Genomic DNA, 22414 nt, shown 5'->3' with positions numbered 1-22414 from the left:
GACAGTTACCCTTTCCGTAACTGGTGTTCTTCGAGATGTGTTGCTCATGTCTATTCCACAATAGGTGTGCGTGCTCACCACATGCACCAGTGCCAGAAGTTTTTCCCCTAGATGTACCCATAGGGGAGCACCCCTAGTGACCCCTGAAGTGGCACCTCCATGGCACGGTATAAGAGGCGCTGCGCGCTCCCCACATCCTCAGTTCCTTCTTGCCAGACAACTCTGACAGAGGGGAAGGAGGGCGGGATATGGAATAGACATGAGCAACACATCTCCAAGAACACCCAGTTGCGGAAAAGGTAACTGTCTTTTCTTCTTCGAGTGATTGCTCATGTGTATTCCACAATAGGTGATTCCAAGCTATATCTGTTGGAGGTGGGTAGGAGTTCACAAACTCTCAGGACGGAGCACAGCCCTGCCGAACCCGGCGTCTTCCCTGGTCTGGGAGACTATCGCATAATGCGAGGTGAACGTGTGAACTGCAGACCACGTGGCAGCCCTGCTAATGTCCTGAATGAGGACATGGGCTAAAAAGGTAGTCGACGAGACTTGCGCCCTACTCGAGTGTGCCCTCACAATTCACGGTGGAGGAATTCCCACCAGGTCATAATAGGTACGGATGCATGAGGTGATCCAGTTGGAGAGCTTCTGAGTGGAGATCGGCCGACCCTTCATGTATTCGTCCAAGGCAATGAACAGCTGCGAAGACTTCCTGAACGGCTTAGTCCGCTCCAGGTAAAAGGCCAGAGCCTGTATCACATCAAGTGTGTGGAGGCGTCGCTCCTCACTGGACGCATGGGGCTTGGGGCAGAGGATCGGCAGGAAAATGTCCTGACCCATGTGGTAGGTGGAGACCACCTTCGGGAGGAACAAAGGATGTGGGCGGAGCTGGACCTTATCCTTATGGAACACCGTGTACGGGGGCTTTAAGGTCAGGGCCCTGAGTTCCGAGACCCATCTCGCAGATGTCATCGTCACCAGGAAGGCTACTTTCCACGAGAGGTGCGACCAGGTGCATGTAGCTATTGGCTCAAAGGGGGGACCCGTCAAACGGGACAGCACCAAGTTCAGGTTCCAGCATGGGACTGGGGGCTTAACATACGGGAAGAGACAATCCAATCCCTTAAGGAATCAGCCAGTCATAGCATGGGAGAATACCGTGTGCCCCTGTGCCGGCGGGTGGAAGGCTGATGTGGCCGCCAAGTGCATCTTGACGGACGAGGGCGCCAGGCCTTGGGCTCTAAGGTGAAGGAGGTAGTCTAAAATGACCTGGATCTGGGCAGCCACAGGGGAAATGCCCCGCTCAGCTGCTCACTGGGAAAACAGAGACCACTTTGCCAAGTACGCTTGACATGAGCAGGGCCGCCTGCTTTCCAGGTGGACGCGCTAAACCCCTTCCGAGCACGTCCTTTCCTCCCGGCCTAACCATTAAGCAGCCATGCCGTGAGGTGGAGTGATGCTAGGTTGGGATGGAGGAGGCGGCCCTGGCCCTGGGAAAGCAGTTCTGGGACGGCAACGGCCACGGTGGGGTGATCGCCAGGCTCGTGAGGGTCCCGTACCAATGTTGCCTGGGCCACACCAGGGCAATCAGGAGGACCTGGGCCCTGGCCATCTTTATTTTTTCCAGTACCTTGCCGATCAGCGGGGATCGGGGGAAGGCATAGAGAAGTTGGCCTCACCAGGACATGAGGAAGGCATCAGAGATTGCACCCACTCCCAGCCGCCCCTGGAGCAGAACCGGGGACACTGGCGGTTCTGCCGAGTCGTGAATAGGCCCACCTGGGGAGTTCCCCACTCTTGGAAAAGCCTATGCACCACCTTTGGGTATAGAGACCACTCGTGCTGAGAGAAGTCTCAGCTAAGGCGATTCGCCCGCGAGTTCCGGGCACCCGGTAGGTAGTAGGCCTGTAGGAAAATATCGTGGCCTATACAGAAGTCCCACAGCCTGAGGGCTTCCTGGCAGAGGAGCGGGCCCCGCCTTGCCTGTTGATGTAAAACATAGAGTCCGCATTGTCCGTGAGAACCCTGACCACTCTGCCCTCCAGATGTGAGTGGAAGGCTACGCACACCAGCCGGACCGCCTTGAGTTCCTCGACATTTATACGCAGTGCAAAGTCCTGCGCAGACCACAGACCTTGGGTCTGAACGTCCCCCACATGGGCTCCCCACCCCAGGTCCGATGCATCGGACACCACTAACGGGGGACTGCCCTTGAACGGGACCCCGTGGAGCATGTTCCCTGGGGAGGACCACCATTGTAGGGAGGCAATCACCACCTCAGGCACAGTGAGGACCTTGTCCATCCTGTCTCTGGCCTGGGAGAAGACCGAGGCCAACCAGAGCTGGAGGGGCCTCATCATGAGCCTGGCGTGGCGAACCACATATGTGCACATTGACATGTGACCCAGGAGCTGGAGACACGCTCTGGCTGTCGTCACAGGAAACCTTGTGACTGTGTCGATGAGCCCTTTCAGGGTCTTGAATCTCTCCGATGAGAGGGAGGCCCTGGCCGACGTCGTGTCCAGACTGCCCTGATAAACTCTATGTGCTGTATCGGAACTAACGTGGACTTGGTGTCGTTCACCAACAGGTCCGTGGACAGGAGGAGCGCCACGTGATCCCGCACCTGCGACCAGCCAGTCATCCAGATAGGGGAAGATCTGGACCCCACGATGTCCAAGGTAGGCTGCCACCACAGACATGCACTTTGTGAATACCCTGGAAGCAATGGACAGGCCAAACGGGAGGACCGTAAATTGGTAGTGCTCCTGCCCAACAGAGGAAGCGCCTATGCCCCTTGAATATATGAATGTGGAAGTACGCGTCCTGCAGGTCGAGGGCGGCGTACCAGTCCCCAGGATCCAGGGAGGGGATGATGGAGGCCAGAGAGACCATGCAAAACTTTAACTTCACCATGTACTGGTTCAGGCCTCGCAGGTCCAGGATGGGCCTGAGCCCCCCTTTGGCCATCGGGATAAGGAAATAGCGGGAGTAGTACCCCTTGCGTTTGAACTCCGCTGACACCACTCCCAAGCCAAGGAGCTGCCCCACCTCCTGTTCTAGCAGGACCAAGGCTGGGTGGCAGACTGGGACTGCCTCTTCTTATAGTCCTGTGACTTTTTATAAGGGGGCTCGTATTTAGAGTGGATGGCCTGGGTGGGAGCCTGCTGAGGCTTAAACTTGGGTCTAGCCAGAGCCGGGACATAGAGGCCAAGTGCCTTAAGCGTAGTGCGGGAATCTTTCAGGCCATACAGCTTCACATCCGTCTGTTCCGCAAACAGGGCCTTGCCATCGAATGGGAGGTCCTGCAAGGAGTTCTGCACCTCACTGGACAGCCCAGACAGCAGGAGCCACGACTCCCTTCTCATGGACACTGCGGAGGCCATGGACCTTGTGGCTGTATCCGCAGCATCCGACGCTGCCTGCAGGGTTGCCCTGGCAGCCGCTGTACCCTCCTCCACCAGAGCTTTGAACTCCTTCTTGTCACGCTCTTGGAGGGAGTCCTCGAATTTGGGAAGAGAGCCCCACAAATTGAACTCATACCGACCCAGGAGAGCATGATGGCTCACCACCCTTAACTAGAAACTTGAGAACAAATAAACCTTTCTCCCAAATAAGTCCAGCCTCCTTGAGTCTTTATTTTTTGGAGTAGGGAGTTGGGGGCAGGGTGGGTGTACAGGCATTCATGCCCCTTAACAGGCACAAAGTACTTCCGTTCTGCCCTCTTAGAGATGGGGGGCAAGGAAGCCGGGGTTTGCCACAAGGCATTTGAAATTTTTCCACCCCTTCATGGAGTGGGAGGGCCGGTGCTGAGGCTGATAGGACGTTGAAGATGGAGTCTGAGGGTGCCTCCATCTGCTCGTCCTGAAGGTTGAGGCTCGATGCCACCATTTTTAATAGTTCCTGGTGGGCTTTAGAGTCTTCCTGCGGAACAGAGGGAGGACGGGCCATAATCGCCTCATCAGGGGAGGGTGAGGATGCGGGCGAGGTACTCTGTGTACCCACTCGTACCGGAAGTCCCACCACTTGGTCGCCCTCTGGGCATGGAACCGAAGATGCACGTCCCACTGACTCCTTTCTGGGAGGCTGGGAAAAGGAGGCCGACTGTCGTTCTGAGGCTCCGGCAACCAAGTGAGCTCTCACTGGGGGCTGCGTCGGGGGCCACGGGGCCCATTGGTACCACGGTGCCAGCTAAGCAGCACGGTGCTACTGCACCTGCTGTGGCACCAGCAGAGCAAGCTGTTCAGCCTAACTAGCCTGTCCCATCGACTCACGACTACGAAGGGAGGCCGGGCTAGCGTCCGACCTGCCGCTATCCTGGACCGGGAGGAACGGTGGCGTCGGAAACAGTGCCGACCATGAGACCATGATCCTGACATGGAGGAACGGTACCGCCGGTAGCAGCTGCTTCGCAATCAGCTCCTGCGGGCGGATCCACAACAGTAAGGCACCGGCGATCGACGCCCAGGACTGCGGGAGCGGTGCTGCAGCGGGGTCCTGGAGTGAGACAAAGATCAGGAACGGCATCAATGCCTGTATCGCGATGGGCTACGGTAGCCTCTCGGAGACAAGGACCTCTGGTGCTATCTGTCTCAGTCTCGACGGGGCCTGCTCCCTTCGCGAGGTCTATGGTCCCTCGAGGCAGAGCAGTGCCTGGAACCCGTCAGTCGGAATCCAGCCAGACAACCTTGTAGGGGTCGATTGTGACCGGTGTGGACTACGCACGGAACGGTTGCTGAGTGGCGAACGGCGTCAGGAACATTCCCTTGATCGCGAATGGTACCAATCAGGAGGCAACTGCAGAGATCCAAGTGGTGGCTTGCCTCTGGACCAGGGAGCCAACGGTGGCGGTGCCTCAGGTACAAGCAGGGACATAACGTCCTGGGCCGCTTGCAGGGCCTTCGGCGTGAAAGGCTCCCAGACATCTGGGGAAGCCTGCACCGAATGGGCCGGGCTACTCCGCTCAACCTGAATCAGAGACCTGGAGGCCGACGGGGACCGAGAACTGCCCAACGTGGGTCTAGTCTATCCCCCGGTCTTGCTCCAGTGCCTCCGCAAAGAAGATCTCTTCTTAGCCTTCTTGGTGTGCCCGGTGGACGGGGAGCAGTGCCGACTGGTGGAAGGCACCCAGGGGTCGCCGCATACCGACGCTGCAGTACCTGGTGCTGACTCGGAGCGGTGCACCAGAGTCAGGGTCAACGTCGACTCCATCAGAATGGCTTGGAGCCGAATGTCCCTTTCCTTTTTGGTCCGAAGCTTGAAAGATCTGCAAATCTTGCAGCGATCGCCGAGATGGATTTCCCCCAGACAGCGTAAACAGTCCGCGTGCGGGTCACTCACTGGCATCTGCCACCTGCAAGTGTCGCACGACTTAAAGCCCGGGGCATGGAGCATGCCCCGACCCGGGCGCACTAAACTAAACTAAACACTAATCTAAACTACTTCAACTACAGGTACTACTACAACAGAACAAGAGTTCTAGAGGAAAGCTACAGACAAGCTGGAGCAGAGCAGTTCCGATGCACCTTCACTGGCAGCAAGGAGGAACTGAGGATGGGGGAGTGCGCAGCGTCCCTTATACCACACCATAGAGGCGCCACTCTAGGTGTCGTTAGGTGTGCTCCCCTATGGGTACTGCTAGGGGAAAAACTTCCGGCACTGGTGCACGTGGCGAGCATGCACACCTATTGTGGAATACACAAGAGCAATAACTCAAAGAAGAGCCTGTTTTCATGAATGTAAACATACTGCCTGTTTATTTCCTAGATGCAGGAATAAGGGGTGTCTTCTCCTTATATCCCCAAAGTCACTTTGTGCATCTGTATTTAGAAACAATACAACTCCCCCGGCTTCTTCTCCTGTGAGCTATTCCTCGTTGATTTCAGATCCCTCATTGACTTAATATGTAAACGGACCTCCATTTCATTAGCTTACAATGCTTAATTAACACCTCACCAGAGACAGATGAATAAATATCTTGTCTGACAGGAAACTCGTTTCTCCACCTCAATTGTGATGCAAAACTTAACATATTTTCAGTATACATAACTCCTGACATAATATCTGTACACTTTAACCTGGACTTTTAAATGTTCCCAATCAGTATTAAATAGTTAAAACTAAGAGTGCAATAAACCAAACTTAGTTCTCAGGGTCAAGCCTCTATGTAGGTTACAGACAATTTAGTTTAGCAGATGACCCTTCAAATGATAGAACCAAACTTTATTTAAAACAAAGCTGATTAGTTAAGCAAACAGACATGCAATTACCATTCACACAGGTACTACAATTATAGTCACATTCAGAGATGTAATGGTGTATCAACAGGCAATCAGTCCGCTGAGACAGAAAGTATAGCCTTATGATCCTGTAACCTAGTGGTACCCTTTTTGATGCTAAATGGAGTGCTCCTGCAATTTAGCATGGCTACTCCTTTTATAATCCCTTATCATACTAATTAATTACCATAGTCACATTTCTGCCACCTCTCTATAGGCTTTTTAAATCACATATTGGTTAAACAAACATCTACATCAACATCCTTCCCATATTACCAATATGGACAGCATTTTAATAAAAACATTCAAACTTCTTTAAAACGCTCATTAAAAAACCATGCTAAAACCAGCTATAACCAAAACATATCCGCAACATAACCTTAGGTCATATCTTTGCTAACTGCAGTTCTCCTGTCATACTGTGTCCAACTTATCTCTTAACTTTTGCTCACATGAACAAACACTCAATTTCCCATACTCCCCTAGACTTAGGCAAAAGCCGAATTCCTTCTGTAGGCTAAACCGTACATTTCACAAGGCTATCAATGACCAGTATGACCCTAGCTTTCATTTAGGACCTCACTTGACATTCTTTGGTGAACTCCCTTGCCAGCTGGCATTAAAGTGTTCTTGGGTCACAAGGCCCGTTGGAATATGCACACCCTAAGTACAGTCATCTGCATGGATACATAGCCTCTTCAGTTATGTCTCCAGAGTCTCTGTCTGTTCAAGTAAGAGTTTTGTCACTTGTTCAAAATCAGAATATTCCTAGCATCACATCCTTAGTGGTAATCAAGGCAAAAGAAAAAGACACAATGCAATACACAAATCCTTGCTTGACTCAGATATATGCATGTATCAGAGTGTGCAGGCTCTGCCTAAGATATTTTACCCAACGTTCTGCCATGTAGTCACTGGATGATCTACTAAAAAGTAGCCCATAAAACATTGATTAGTTTTACATCTGGTGAGAAATATCAGAAAAACATAAGAACGGCCATACTGGGTCAGACCAAGGTCCATCTAGCCCAGTATCCTGTCTTCCGACAGTGGCCAATGCCAGGTGCCCCAGAGGGAATGAACAGAACAGGTAATCATCAAGTGATCCATCCCCCGTCACTCATTCCCAGCTTCTGGCAAACAGAGGCTAGGGACACCATCCCTGACCATCCTGGTTAAAAGCCATTGATGGATCTATCCTCCATGAATTTATCTAGTTCTTTTTTTAACCCGGTTACAGTCTTGGCCTTCACAACATCCTCTCGCAAAGAATTCCACAGGTTGACTGTACGTTGTGTGAAGAAATATTTCCTTTTGTTTTAAACCTGCTGCCTATTAATTTCATTTGGTGACCCCTACTTGTGTTATGAGAAGGAGTAAATAACACTTATTTACTTTCTCCACACCAGTCATGATTTTATAGACCTCAATCATATCCCCCCTTAGTCATCTCTTTTCCAAGCTGAAAAGTCCCAGTCTTATTAAACTCTCCTCATATGGAAGCTGTTCCATGCCCCTAATCTCACGAGTTGCTTCAGAGGAAAGTGCAACAAGTCTTGCAGAAGGCCACTGATGAAATAATCTGCTTGCAGGGGAAATTTCTTCCTAACCCCCATTAGAATTTGGGACTTATTACCTGCAGCAGGAGGATTTATATCCCTTCCAGAATTCCTTGCTATCATTATTTTGGATATTCTTGTTATCCATATAAGCATCTCTCCGAAACTCTTGGGGGGGGGCTCAAAATTTAACAGCAGCCCACCTTAAAGACCAACTTTCTCCCATTCAAGACCAAAAGCAAGCAACCCTTCCAACCATAGAAAAACCCCACCTTTCCTCCTCAGCAACCTAATACATACCACCAAGGCACTAGGGTTTCTTTTTTGGTTTGGTTTGGTTTTTTTAAGTAAACAGGCACATCTGTGTCCCAAGAGCACTCATGTCACATCCTCACATTTCCTACTCAAACACAGCATACTTGCATCACTAACCCAACAAGCTTATGAGACCAGAGCCAATGGACTAGTGTACGGGGACAGAGAGCGGCTGGCGTTTCACATGCAAACTAATGAACCAAACCAAAGCTACTAAATCTAGTTTCACCTCTGACATGGGCAACCTCATGCTGACTCATGCACCTGATAAACAGAGCATAACACTGTCAGCGCATCCCCTTGGAAGGAATCAAAGAAAAGCTGCCCTGTCCCAGGAGGCTGCAGCAACCACCATTAGCGAAAGGGTTAAGATTAAAATCCACATTGCTTTCTTCTGGATTCATCCAACACTTAGGGAAAAAAGTTGAATGGAGTATTAGGGGCAGACAGAAATATGTAGCATTCCAAATCTAACCCTCTGCCTGGCAGGTTAGCACAGCTGCCGGGGTGCAAACAACAGCTTAGACTAATTAGATTCACTTGCCACATGGTATGAGAAACGCTGTTAGAATTTGGCACAACTGGATGAATGTGTCTGTGGGTTCTTCTGCAGAACAAATGTAGAAGTTACAGTTCAGGCATAACTTCACTGTCAGAGTGGGTAATCAAGGAGAATGTGGCTCGTTTCTCTTTAGTCCTGCACAAAAGTCCAAATTGGAAGTTACAGGATTCACTCAGGTCACAGAGGTGCAGTCAGAGTAATTATATAATCACTGAGTCACTTCTTGGCGACAAAGCTAGTGCAGCATTAGAAACCTTAAATCTGAAACTAACAGATTTTCTGCCCCTTTGCAACCCAAGTGGTTAGTCAAAGTTTGGGGCCCTGTGGGTGTTTCAGTGCCCTGCGAGCTGAGGTGATAGCCACCAAAAACGCCACTTTCTCAGATAAGTGGGACCAGGAACAAGTGGCCAAGGGCTCAAAGTGAGGTCCCGTGAGGCGTGACAGAACCAGGTTCAGGTCCCAAGGGGGAACCGGGGGTCTAGCATAAGGGAACGCTCTGTACAAACCCTTTAAAAACCTGGAAGTCATGTGGTCGGAGAAGACTGACTGTCCCGCCACCGGAGGGTGGAAGGCCGAAATGGCCGCCAGGTGCACCCTGATCAAGGAGGGGGCTAGCCCTTGGGTCCTAAGGGACCAGCTGGAGCGGAGCAGACGCGGGGGAGGAACCTCTCTCCCTCACCCATGAGGAGAACCGATACCACTTAGACAGGTAGGTCCTCTGTGTAGATGGCTTCCTGCTTTCAAACAGGACCCGTCTAACAGCCTCGGTACACCTCCCCTCCTCCGCCTCTAGCCACGGAGCAGCCACGCCATCAGGTGGAGCGGGGCCAGGTTGTGATGGAAAAGACGACCTCCCTCCTGGGAGAGGAGGTCCGGGCGGAGCAGCAGCCTGCGAAGGGGGGCCGCCAAGAGTTGCACTAGGGTCCCGTACCAACGTTAACAGGCCCAACCCGGGGCTATCAGGATAATTCTCACCCCATCCGACTTCACCTTCTGTAGGACCCTGCCTATGAGGGGGAAGGGCGGGAAGGCATACATCAGGGGCCCCGACCAATCGAGCAGGAACGCTTCCGTCATGGCCCCATCGCCTTCTATCATCCTGGAGCAGAACCTGGGACACAGACGGTTCTGGGCAGTGGCGAATAGGTCCACCTGGGGAGTGCCCACTGAAGGAAAATCCATTCTGCCACCTCCTTGTGCAGGGACCACTCGTGTGGATGTGAGAACACCCTGCTCAGGCGATCTGCGAGCGTGTTGCTCTCGCCGGGTAGGTGGAATGCTCGGAGGAGGATGTTGTGGGCTATACAGAACTCCCACAGGAGTTGGGCTTCCTGGTATAAGGCCCTGGAGCGCGTGCCCCCTTGCCTGTTGATGTAATACATTGCGGTGGTGTTGTCTGTGAGGACTCTGACCACCTTCCCTTGCAAGTGCTGGCAAAAGGCCAGGCACGCCAGGTGCACAGCCCTGAGTTCCCTGACATTTATGTGCAGGGTCTGTTCCTCGGGTGACCACATACCCTAGGTTCTGACGTCCCCCACGTGGGCTCCCCAGCCCAGGTCCGAGGCATCCGACACTAGATCTAGTGAGGAAGAGGGGTCTCGGAAAGGGATACCCCGGAGCATGTTGCTCAGGAGGGACCACCATTGGAGGTCTGCAACCACCGTCGGCGGTACCGTGACAACCTTGTCCAGGCAGTCCCTGGCCTGGGAATAGCGGGAGGCCAACCAGAGTTGGAGGGGCCTCATCCAGAGCCTGGCATGTCGCACCACTGTTGTGCATGCTGCCATGTGGCCGAGGATTTGAAGGCATATCCGAGCCGTGGTTACCGGGAAGGCCGTGACCAAGGTGACAAGGCCTCTGAGCGCCTCGAACCTGTCCCTTGGAAGGGAGGCCGTGGCCGCCTGGGAGTCCAGCAGCGCTCCTATGAATTCTATGCGCTGGACTGGAACTAAACGTGGATTTCTCCTCATTTACCACTAGGCCCAGAGCGGAGCAGGTGCGTAGCAAGAGGGATACTTGCTGCAGCACCTGGGACCAGGACTTGCCCTGGAGCAGCCAATCGTCCAGGTAGGGAAAGACCTGCAGCCCTCTCCTCCTGAGGTGGGCCGCTACCACCGCCATACATTTGGTGAAAACCCTCGGGGCCGTCGAGAAGCCAAGGGGACTGGCATTGTGACCGGCGCCTCTGCTCCCGCTGCTCCTTAGGCGGGGGCTCATATCTACCCCGAGCCTGTGGAGCGGAGGTGTTAGGCCTGGGCTTGTCCTTGGCCAGCGGGACATACAGGCCCAGCGTCTGCAGGGTAGTACGGGAGTCTTTCATCCCATGCAGACGCGTATCTGTTTGATCTGCAAACAGGGCCCGACCATCAAACGGCAGGTCCTGCATGATCAACTGGGACTCAGCCGATAGGCCAGAGAGCGAAAGCCAGGATGCCCTTCTCATGGAGATCGCCGCCGCCATCGAACGAGCGGCCGTGTCCATCGCTTCCGAGGCTGCCTGGAGCACTGCTTTAGCCGTCCGCCACACCCTCATCGACAAAGGCCCGGAACTCCTTCCTGTCCTTCTCAAGGAGGGAAGGCTCAAACTTGGCAAGGGACCCCCACAGGTTAAAATCATTTCTGCTCAAGAGTGCCTGGTGGTTGGCCACTCTGAGCTGAAAGCTCGCAGACTAATAAACTTTTCTCCCAAAGGAATCCAGCCTGCAAGTGTCTTTGTCCTTAGGGATAGGAGCGGGTTGGCCGTGCCTTTCTCGGTGGTTCACCGACTCCACCACTAGAGATTCGGAATTGGGTGGGAGTATAAGTACTCGTGCTCCTTTGTGGGCATAAAGTACTTCCGTTCGGCCTTTTTGGAGATCGGACAGAGAGATGCCGGGGTTTGCCAGAGGCCAGTAGTGATATTGGCCACCCCCTGACGGAGCGGGAGGGCCACACGCCCCGGCGTCGAGGAGGTCAGGACATTGAACAATGTGTCCGATGGCTCCTCCATCTCCTCGGCCTGGAGCTGGAGGTTTAATGCCACCCTCCTGAGTAGCTCCTGGTGGGCTCTGAAATCCTCCTGAGAGACCGGAGGTGGTGGTGCCACGGAGTCGCCCGGCGCCGAGGAGGTTGGTGCCGCGGTGTCATCTGCACCCGGCTGTACCGCAAGCTTGACGTCCTGACCCGGGGCCCGAGTCAGTGTCGGAGGGTCGGTGCCCACTGCCTCATCGCAGTGACGAGGTGGCGACGTAGGCTGGGCCTGGGACGCTCCTGCCACAGAGCAGGGTCCCGGCGGTGCCGGTGCCTGGGGCCACAGTGCCCACTGGCACCACTGTCCCTGCCAGGGAACGGCCTGGCCCTGGGACGCGAGGTGGCCCGGAAGGACCAGCTGATCCTGCGGCACCGAGCAGCTCAACGAGGGGCGGCTGCGTGCCGAAGCCAAAGTCCGGGATGAGCGGATGGTGCCGTACGAACGGCTGGAGCAGTCCCATACATGACGTCTCCGGCCCCTGGAGGAGGACAGGTAGGAGTTGGGGGTGCTGTCCCCATAGTGCCTCCGGCGCCCAAGACTACGATGCCTCGGTGCCTGGATTCCCGTGACGAGCTCCGGGCGTAGCGCCTTCCACGGTGGGTGCCGGAGCGGGAACGGCGGTGCCGCCACCGCCGAGACCTGTCCCTGCGGTCAAGGCTCAAAGAGGAGCGGCGCCGTCTTAGTGCCTCCCCTACGGTCTCCCGGAGTGGAGATGGAAAGCTCACTCGCAGACGATCCTGCTCGCGGCGTGGAGGCGCACTGAGGTCCACGGCTCAGCCCTTGAACTCGGGACGGTATCTTGACCTCTGAGACATCCGGAGAGGGTCGATGGGCACTGAGCGAAGGCTTCCCACGGGATCGGGGGCCTGACTGGAGCGGCGCTCCCGGTACTGGAAGCGTCATGATGTCGCACGCGGACTGAGCTTCCTCTGGCATCGAAGGCATTCTCACCTCTGGTGAGGCGCCCATGGACGGCACCGGACTACTCCGCTCTACCCGAGTCGGAGGTCTCGGTCCCGATGGGGATCGTGGGCTGCGCAACACAGGTCTAGCCTCACCCCGATCTTTCTCCTAGCGCCGTTGAGTCTTCCCTTGCTTCTTAGAAGGGGAGTGGTGCCGGCTCGTCGACGGGGCCTCGCTGCGCACCGACAACACGGTACCGGGCGCGGAATCAGGACGGAGCGCCTGGGGCACTTCGCTGCGCGCCGAGGACGAGGTGCCCGGCGCGGGGTCGGCTCGACACGCCGGTACCAATGCCAACTCCATTAGGAGAGCTCGGAGTTGGATCTCACGCTCCCTCTTTGTTTGGTGCTTGAAGGAGCGGCAAATTTTATACTTCTCACTAATGTGAGCCTCGCCCAGACAGCAAAGACACTGAGTATGTGGATCGCTTCTGGGCATGGGATTGCAACAAGAGTCGCACGACTTGAAGCCTGGGCCATGGGATATGCCCCGAGCCCAGCATGAACAGAGAAAAGTTCAGTAAGTAACTTCAGGGAAAGCTGGATACCACTAAGGCTAGAATTGCTGGAGCACAAGTTCCGACTACCTTCACTGGCGGCAAGAAGGAACTGAGGGTGGGGGGAGCACGTAGCCCCCTTTATATGTCGGCGCCACTCCAGGGGTCGCAGCGGTGCTCCCCCACTACGGATGTTGCTAAGGGAAAAACTTCCGGCACCGGTGCACGTGGCGAGCACGCACACCTACTGTGGAATACACAGGAGCAATCACTCGAAGAAGAACTGCTAGAAATGCCTTGTTCCAATTCAGTATATTGAAAATTAAATAATAAATGAGATAAATGTAGGTCCTACATATAACTAAAACACCTCTGAGAGGAAAAAAGGCAGTTTCCAGTGTTTTTATATGTATTAAAAAAAGGGGAAGGATGACCTAAAGCAGATGTTTGGGATAAGTTCTTCACCATAGGAACTGCCATAGCAGAAATCTCATTACTTGCCAGTGTAATTTGCAATAGTAGACCCCTAAAAAGACATGTGGTGTCAGAGAAGATACACCAGTTAGATTCTAAATTAAGAAGCTTTAAAACACAACAGCTCATCTCTTTACAGGCAGCCAGCACAGAGTGCAGGATAAGTATATTATTATCACCACTGCTCAATTCTGCCCGCAAGCATGCTCCTGCATTCTCCACTATCTGCAAGTGGTAGTTTGCTAAGACAGAGGTTCAATAATTAAAACTCCTAGCTCACAAAGATACGTGCTGCTGTTGCAGTTTTAGAGGGTAGGTTATATACCTGGTGCCCAAACATCTCACTGTATTCCTAAACAAAAAAGTCCTGAATTCAATGGACAAGCTAGTAAAGTTAACAATCACCAAAATATTTAAAATCCCCTCTTGGTGACTGCTTTATTTCTTTCCATGTTAACACACTCCAGATTTAAGAATTCTTTGTAGTATCTTAGCACCTGATTTCCTGTAGTGATGGTTATATAAGAACCTAAGTAGTTTCATGACAACTATGTGCATTTATATCTATATATTATTGGGGGAATATATAAATAAATGCACATAGTTTCTATGTATTATATATGCTATCCTGGCCTAGAGTTGAAGTTGCTAAACTCCTCATCCCATCTACACAAGCTACAAAATGCTAGAAAATAAGTACACCTCTACACCAATATAACGCTGTTCTCGGGAGCCAAAAAAATCTTACCGTGTTATAGGTGACACCGCGTTATATCGAACTTGCTTTGATCTGCCAGAGTGCGCAGCCCCGCCCCCCCAGAGTGCTGCTTTACCACATTATATCCAAATTCCTGTTATATCGGGTCGTGTTATATTTGGGTAGAGGTGTAGTTAAAAATCATTCAATGCTCCAGTTAGGTCATACCAAATGAGTGCTAACACCACATTTATAGCATATTAAGTGTCCTATATTTTCATGTTATATACGCACATCCAAAACTAATATTAAAGATATACCCATGGAAGCTTCAACATTTCACTGGAAGTGATTGATCCCATCGAGCTTTCCTCATAGAAGCAGCCATGTTCCCATAAAAAGACAAAACTGAGATGGAAAGTAAATTTCCCTATTAATTAAATAAGGAAGAGGATAATTGAGTACCTTTCCAGGCAAGTTGCAAGTATTTGCATAAACGTAGACAATTACATTTACCACCCCAATTAACTCCGGACTAACAAAAGCTTCCTTACAAGGACCGAGAACAAAACTGCATTTACCCACTTTCTCCTCCAAAAATATTTAATACTTGCTGAATCTTGCTGCAGAAATAATTCAATATTGAATGTGTCCCCACTTTGAAAATCAGTAGGAAAGAAACATTTCATTTCAGTTCTGCCTTTTCACAGCAACGTAGCTGCCTTTCTGTTCTGTTTCATTGTTGTTTGTAGTGTTGTCGTACCTGCGTTGGTCCCAGGACATTAGAGAAACAAGGTGGGTGATGCAATATTTTTTTTTATTGGACCAACTTCTGCTGGTGAAAGAGCGCACTAACTGACAAAGGTGCTAAAGAAGCACTCAAGGAAGACAAGGCCGTTGCATAGAAGCTAACTGAATTCTTCGCATTGATCTTCAGTGCAGAGGATGTGGGGGAGATACCCACATCACAGCTATTATTTTTAGGCAACAAATCCAAAGTACTGTCCCAAATATATATGTCAATAAGAAGAGGGATTTAGAACAACTGATCAACTGAACAACAACAGGTCACCAGGACCAGATGCTATTCAACCAAGATTTCTGAAGGAACTCAAATTCGAAACTGCATAACTACTAATGGTGGCATGTAGGCTATCACTGAAATCAGTCTCTGTACTAGATGACTGGACGGTAGTTAATGTAATGCCAATTTTTAAAAAGGGCTCCACAGCTGATCCTGGAAATTACTGGCCGATAAGCCTAACTTCAGTACCAGGCAAATTGGTAGAAAATATGGTAAAGAACAGAATGATCAGACACCAAGGTAAACATAGTATGTCCAAGAAGAGTCAACATAGCTTTTGTAAAGGGAAGTCATGCCTCATCAATCTATTACAATTCTTTGAGGGAGTCAATAAGCATGTGGATGAGGGTGATCCAGTCAATATAGTGTACTTGGATTTTCAGAAAGCCTTTGACAAGGTCCCTTATCAAAAGCTCTTAAGAAAATTATGTAGCTTTGGGATAAGAGGGAAGGTCCTCTCATGGATCAGTAACCGATTGAAAGATAGAAAACAAAAGGTAGGAATAAATTATCAGTTTTCACAATGGAGAGAGGTGAACAGCAAAGCCCCCCAGGGATCTGTACTGTTCAACATAATTATTGGTGATCTGGAAGAGGGAGGAGTGAACAGTGAAGTGGCAAAGTTTGCAGATGATACAAAATTATTAAAGACAGTTAAGTCCAAAGCAGACTCAGGGAGCTACAGAGGGATCTCACAGAACCATGTGACTGGGCAACAAAATGAGACAAGGCTATAACTTTGCTAGACACTAAAATCATGGTCTTAATAAAGACACTGGATGTATGGGTTATTACAACAATCTGTAACCCACTAACCCCCCACCCCCTTTGGTCCTATGACTAGGGGTGTGTTAACTGGCCACTTCACTTTGAATGGTCCCTTAGAATAATTGCTAACTACTTACACTAAACTATCTGTTCATTCTTGTATTTAGCTGCGACACTCTGAGTACCTTTCCCAGATCTCAAGAAGAGCTCTGAGTAGCTCAAAAGCTTGTCTCTCTCACCAACAGAAGATGGTTCAATCAAAGATATTACCTCACCCATCTTGTCTCTCTAATATCCTGGGACTGACATGGCTACAACTCCTCCTCAATGAGCAACAAAACTGGCAGATGAAATTCAACACTGACAAGTGCAAAGAAACGCACACTAGAAAAGACAATCCCAACTATACATATACAGTGGGTTTAAATGAGTAGTAAACACCCAAGAAAGATCTTGGGAGTCACCACAGATGGTTCTTTGAAAACAACCGCTCAACGGGCAGCAGCATTCAAAAAGGCTAACAGTATGTTAGGAACTATTAAGAAAGGGATAGAAATTAAGACAGAAAATATTGTAATGCCACTATATAAATACTGTGGCCAGATCTGGTCGCTCCAGCTCAAAAAAATGTAGAAGAAATAGGAAAGGTTCACGGAAGGTCAACAAGGACTATCAAGGAAGAAGAGACTAAAGATTAGGGCTGTGCATCTGAAAACAGTTGATTAAAGGAAGAGATGAGAGGTCTATAACAATGAATGGTGTGGAAAAAGTGAATAGGGAAGTGCTATTTACCCTTTCACACAATACAAAAACCAGGGGTCACCGAATTAAATCAACAGACAGCAGATTTAATACAAACAAGATGAAAATTGTCACACTATGCACAACTAACCTGTGGAACTCATTGCCAAGGGATGTTGTGAAGGCCAAAAGTATAACTGGGTTAAAAAAAGAACTACAGAAGTTCATGGAGGATAGATCCATCAATGGCTATTAGCCTAGATGGTCAGGGACGCAACCCCACGCATGGGGAGACCTTAAACCTCTCTACCAGAAGCTGAGACGGGAAGACATGGGTGGATCATTGTCAAGTTGCCCTATTCAGTACACTCCCCGTAAAGCTCTGGTACCAGCCTTTGCTGGAGACAGGAAACTTGGCAAGAATATGTGATCTGGTCCAATATGGCAGCTCTCATGTTCTTCCTATTATAAGATTCTCAATAAAATGGTAAGAGTTAGCAAAACTACAATTTTATCATGCTGAACAACTTGTCTACCATCAAACATGGGGTCAGTGCAGACTGGATTCCATGAATTAAAAAATGCTTGTTTATTTAATAGGGAAGAAGTGCCCAACAGTGGGTTTCTTTCAGTGGGAAGAGTGAAGAAAACAAGATCTAGATTATCTGACAGATGTAACAAAAAGCAGAACAAGGTGAGATCTTTCTGCTGCTGCCTGAAGATGGCCCTGTTACTAAACATCTTTCCTGTATCTACTATACAGCTTATTTTTATGTACGTTATCAAAATATCATAAGATTTCTCACCACACCCTTTGGGCCTGTCTTCACAAAAACAACTTTTAGGTTGCAACAGGCCGGGATTTAAATCCACCTCACATTAGCCTGCCATGCACTAAATGTCCACGTGGACCATTCTGCCTTCCATTAAAAGTTCCACCATGTACTTTAATGTGGTTTCCTGCCCAGCTCTAGAAGGGACATTAGCCAAGAAAAATCCAAAGACGTTTGGCCATATGGCTGTTTGTGTACCCAGACAGCTGCTCCATGGACTGGCATTGTTGTTTTGTTTTGTTTTTAATTAAAAGATTGAAGAAGAAAACAAAAATTATCCACTTCCCCCTGTGCTGCCATACACTGGTACATGGGAGATGCACAATGGGCAAAATGAGTTGAGGAAAGTACCAGCACACAGAGAAAACACCAGATACTGCTCAATCTGGGACACATGGAAGGAAAAGAAAAGGCTCACTAAGAAAAACATTTTGGGAACATTAAAGGACATTTTAAAGTTAATCCCAAGCTCTAAGCAAATATACGTCTCAGTGACACCCTCTTTAAAGTGTTTCCATTAACCATCTATGGATCTCTTGTGTGGTTTTCCACTCAGTTGTGGTTTGTGTACAAGCCAACTCCTTTAAGTGGAAAAAACAACAGTTACAGCTGACCATCTCCATCAGTGTGCAGGAAAGCAGGGGGGGGGAGCCACTCAGAATATTAATGCATCTCAAGCATTACAATATTTTTATTCCTTCTACCTTCTTTTTTTCTGAATTGGACCCAATTGGACAGAATATAATTAGCCCATTGAGATGCACTAAATTAGCTCTGCAAGAGGTTAAAGTTAAAGAGACTTACTCATTTTTGAAATCTGCTGAAATCCAAGTATGGACATAGATGGAACAGCACCAAGATATAGGAAAGAAGCAGTGTTTACAAGTCCATTGGCAAATCATGCTGGTTTGTAAATGTTAGTAATAAGTTACAGGTACCTATAAATCCACCGCCAAACTCAGTAGAAGATTTTATATTTTAAAATTCTATACATGTTACCAAAAGTAACAGAGGGTCCTGTGGCACCTTTAAGACTAACATAAGTATTGGGAGCATAAGCTTTCGTGGGTAAGAACCTCACTTCTGCAGTGAGGTTCTTACCCACGAAAGCTTATGCTCCCAATACTTATGTTAGTCTTAAAGGTGCCACAGGACCCTCTGTTACCTTTTGCAGATTCAGACTAACACGGCTACCCCCCATGTTACCAAAAGTGCATCTAATATACTCCTTAAAGCAAATTTGATAGCCTGAATTTTTATTCCATGTCATTTTTGATGCTTTTGAAAACTGGCATGTCTGATTGTCTTATTTTTGAGAGTCAGACTAAGTTACTGTATAGTGAGATATTATAGTTCTACACCAGTGGGTGAGATGAAGTCTATGCTGCATGATAAGTGTGCATATCCACCTTGAAGGACAGTAACATTAGACAGAACTACAAGTTAGGCCTGATCTACATAGAAAAATTATATTGGCATAGCTACATCAGTAAAGGGTGTGAAAAAACCCCACATCCCTGACCCACAGCTACGTCAACAAATCCCCAGTGTAGACACAGCTATGTTGACAGAAGACGGCTTCTGTCAACATAGCTAACTTCATTTGGGGAGGGGGTGTTCCAACACCAACAGAAAAAAACTCTCTGTTGATAGCTTGTGTCTACACTATGGAGCTATGCCAACATAAGTATGCTGTTATAGTCACCATAATATAGACATAGTCATGGATTCATGAATAGCACAAAAGACATGGGGCCTAGTTCACAGATTTATAGTTTCTAAGATCAGAAGGGACCACTATGATTATCTAGTCTGACCTTCTGTATTACACACACCATAAAACCTCCCCAAAATAATTCCTAGAGTAGATCTTTTAGAAACGCATCCAATCTCGATTTAAAAATTGTCACTGTGGAAAAATCCACCATGACCCTTGATGATTTGTTCTGATGGTTAATTATTCTCATTGTTTAAAATGTGCCTTATTTCCAGTCTGAATTTGCCTAGCTTCAACTTCCAGACATTGGCTCATGTTAGACCTTTCTCTGCTAGAGTGAAGAGCCCACTATTCAATATTTGTTCCCGTGTAGAAACTTATAGACTAGACAAGTCACCCCTTAACCTTCTCTTTGTTAAGCTAAATAGACTGAGCACTTTGAGTCTATCCCTATAAGGCAGGTTTTCTAACATTCTTGAGGCTCTTCTCTGAATCCTCTCCAATTTATCAACCTCCTTCTTGAACTGTGGGCACCAGTCCTGTTTGGGGATCCTAGATCAACGATTCCCAAAGTGGGGGAGGTGGCCCCAGTGAGGGGTTGGGACACTGCAAACGCTTTTCAGAAGGGCTGCAGACACCCTCCTTCCTCCCCCCACACAGGGTTGTGGAGATAACGATCTACTCATGTTTACAAGGCTAACACAATGTAGTAATCACTGAGCTATCCCTCCTTGCCTGAATCTGCAGATAGCGTGACACCACAGCTCCAGGAGTTGTAAACGGCTCCACTCAGCTCAATACAGACCCTGCATGCTACAACTTTAGATCAAAACCAAAACAATTCTTCCCTGAGGATGAGGCAAACTGGAAGGAGATTGATTTGAATCCCCTTTGTTGAGCCACACTGCCACCAGATGTGCACGCTGTATTGACGGACTTGTCTTGCAAGGACTCACTGGAGGTATGGTTGGAAAGGGAAGACATCAATCAGTTTTGGTACTCAGTGAAATGTGAATGTCCATCACTTTTTTCATAGGCTCTAAGAGTAATACTTCTGTTTGCTTCCTGTTTTCAGTGTTTTAAGAATTGCTGCCATTAAAAACCAAGCACCACCACCCCAGAATATTGAGAACTAGCTACTTGGGTCTGACAACCTTCACAGTGCATTTACAACTGATTTGTAACTCCTCATAGACTCATGCATCTTATCATTAAGAAGAATACAGAAAGTTATTACACTTAATAAAAACTGAAGTACCTTTTGAATGAAATGTACACAAATGCATATTTTTGTGTACGTTAGCAATATGCAGAACAAAAAATCTTGTCTAGTAATTATAAGCAGTGTGCCATAGTGAATACAGCACTGGACTGGGTCTCATGAGACCCGGGTTCTATTCCTTACTCTGCCATGCATCTACTGAGTGAACTTGGATAAGTCACTTGCCCTCTGTGTCTCAGTTTCCCCATCTATAAAATGAGTTTAACAATATTGACCTCCTTTGTAAAACACTGAGATCTACTGATGAAGAGTGCTATACAAGAGCTAGGTATTTATTTGTGGGGTAAGAAACTGGGGATTGAGGATTACAGAACAAGACTGAGAATACGGAAAATATAATGCCATCATATAAATCAATACTACACCTTCTCCTGGAATTCTATTCTGATCACTCCAAGGATATAGCAAAATTAGGAAAGATTTAGAGAAGTGACAAGAATGATTAGAGACATTGAAATATTTATATAAAGAGTGCTTGAAAGAAATTGGCATTATTTACCTTAGTAAGGAGATAAGAGGGGCCATGATAAAAGTAAATACAATAATGGATGGTACAGAGGTGGTGCATCAGACACTTTCTATTCTTCCAGTCTTGCAACAAGAATGCAGGGGGCATTCAATGAAACTAAAGGTGGAAAATTCAAAACCAAATGGAATACTTTTTCACACAATACATGGACTGTGGAACTCATTGCCACTGTATGTTAGAGACAAAGAATTTAGCAAGATTAAAAGATGAACTGAATATTTATATGGAAAACAAGAGTATCTAGAGTTATAGATAATACAAGTTTTGGAAGGAATGCAACATCTCATGTTTCAGAGTTTAACTCTATTAGGGAAGATATTGAAATCTTCATAGGGCAGATTACGCCACATCTGCCTACTGTGGGATTTTAAACCTTCCTCTGAAACATCTGATGCTGGCCAATGTTGGAGATAAGGTATTGGCTTGACAGTCCCTGGATCTAACCTAGTATGGCAATTCTTGTGTTCCCATTGGAGGAGAATAATGGAAAACATTGATGGTCTAAAAGGAAGATGTGGCTGGAAAAGTTTGGAAGTCACTAATCTAGACAACTCCTCTAGTCAGTATCAGTATGGTCCCCACAGTTGTATTAGAGTCCTTTCTTCAGCCCAGTTTTAAAAGACATCAGCAACAGGGATGGCACAAGCTAATAGATTTCCCTGTTCAGATACTTTCTGAAGAACTTAAATTTTCCTTGGCTCAGTCTCCTTACTCTTACTTACATCCCAGTCAACTATCCTGAACAATTTCTCTCCCTCCCTATGGTCTTAAATACTTTAGACCATTATACCCCATTTCCTTTAGCTTTTGATCAGCCAAGATATATAGAATTAGATCTTTCAAGTCTCTTTGTCCACTTTATCATTTTTGTGGCTCTTCTCTAAATCCCCTCCAATTTGTGCACATCTTTTTGGTATGGAGGTCCCAAGAGTATTCTAAGTCCTCTATAGACAGGGTCCCTCTTCTCCTTGTTCTTTATTCCATATTCTATAAATTGATGAACCTCAAAACACCTTTATCTCCTTGCTTTACTGAAGTGGCTGCACTGTAGCAATGCAGATTACATGCAAACTGTTTCAATGAGTCATTTCACCCTGAGTGAAAGG

At 48.5% G+C, this 22414-nt stretch overlaps 1 protein-coding gene across 2 annotated transcripts in view; it reads right to left on the bottom strand.

The window, feature by feature from the left end:
- Positions 1 to 22414, bottom strand: part of LOC101939384 (H(+)/Cl(-) exchange transporter 5) — a 112034-nt gene that overhangs the window by 34540 nt on the left and 55080 nt on the right. The gene's annotated exons all lie outside the window — the stretch shown is intronic.

Source organism: Chrysemys picta, chromosome 9 (genome assembly GCF_011386835.1).
Source record: "Chrysemys picta bellii isolate R12L10 chromosome 9, ASM1138683v2, whole genome shotgun sequence".
NCBI lineage: Eukaryota > Metazoa > Chordata > Testudines > Emydidae > Chrysemys > Chrysemys picta.
Note: the sequence above shows the minus strand (reverse complement) of the source record. Positions and strands in the feature narration are given on the sequence as shown.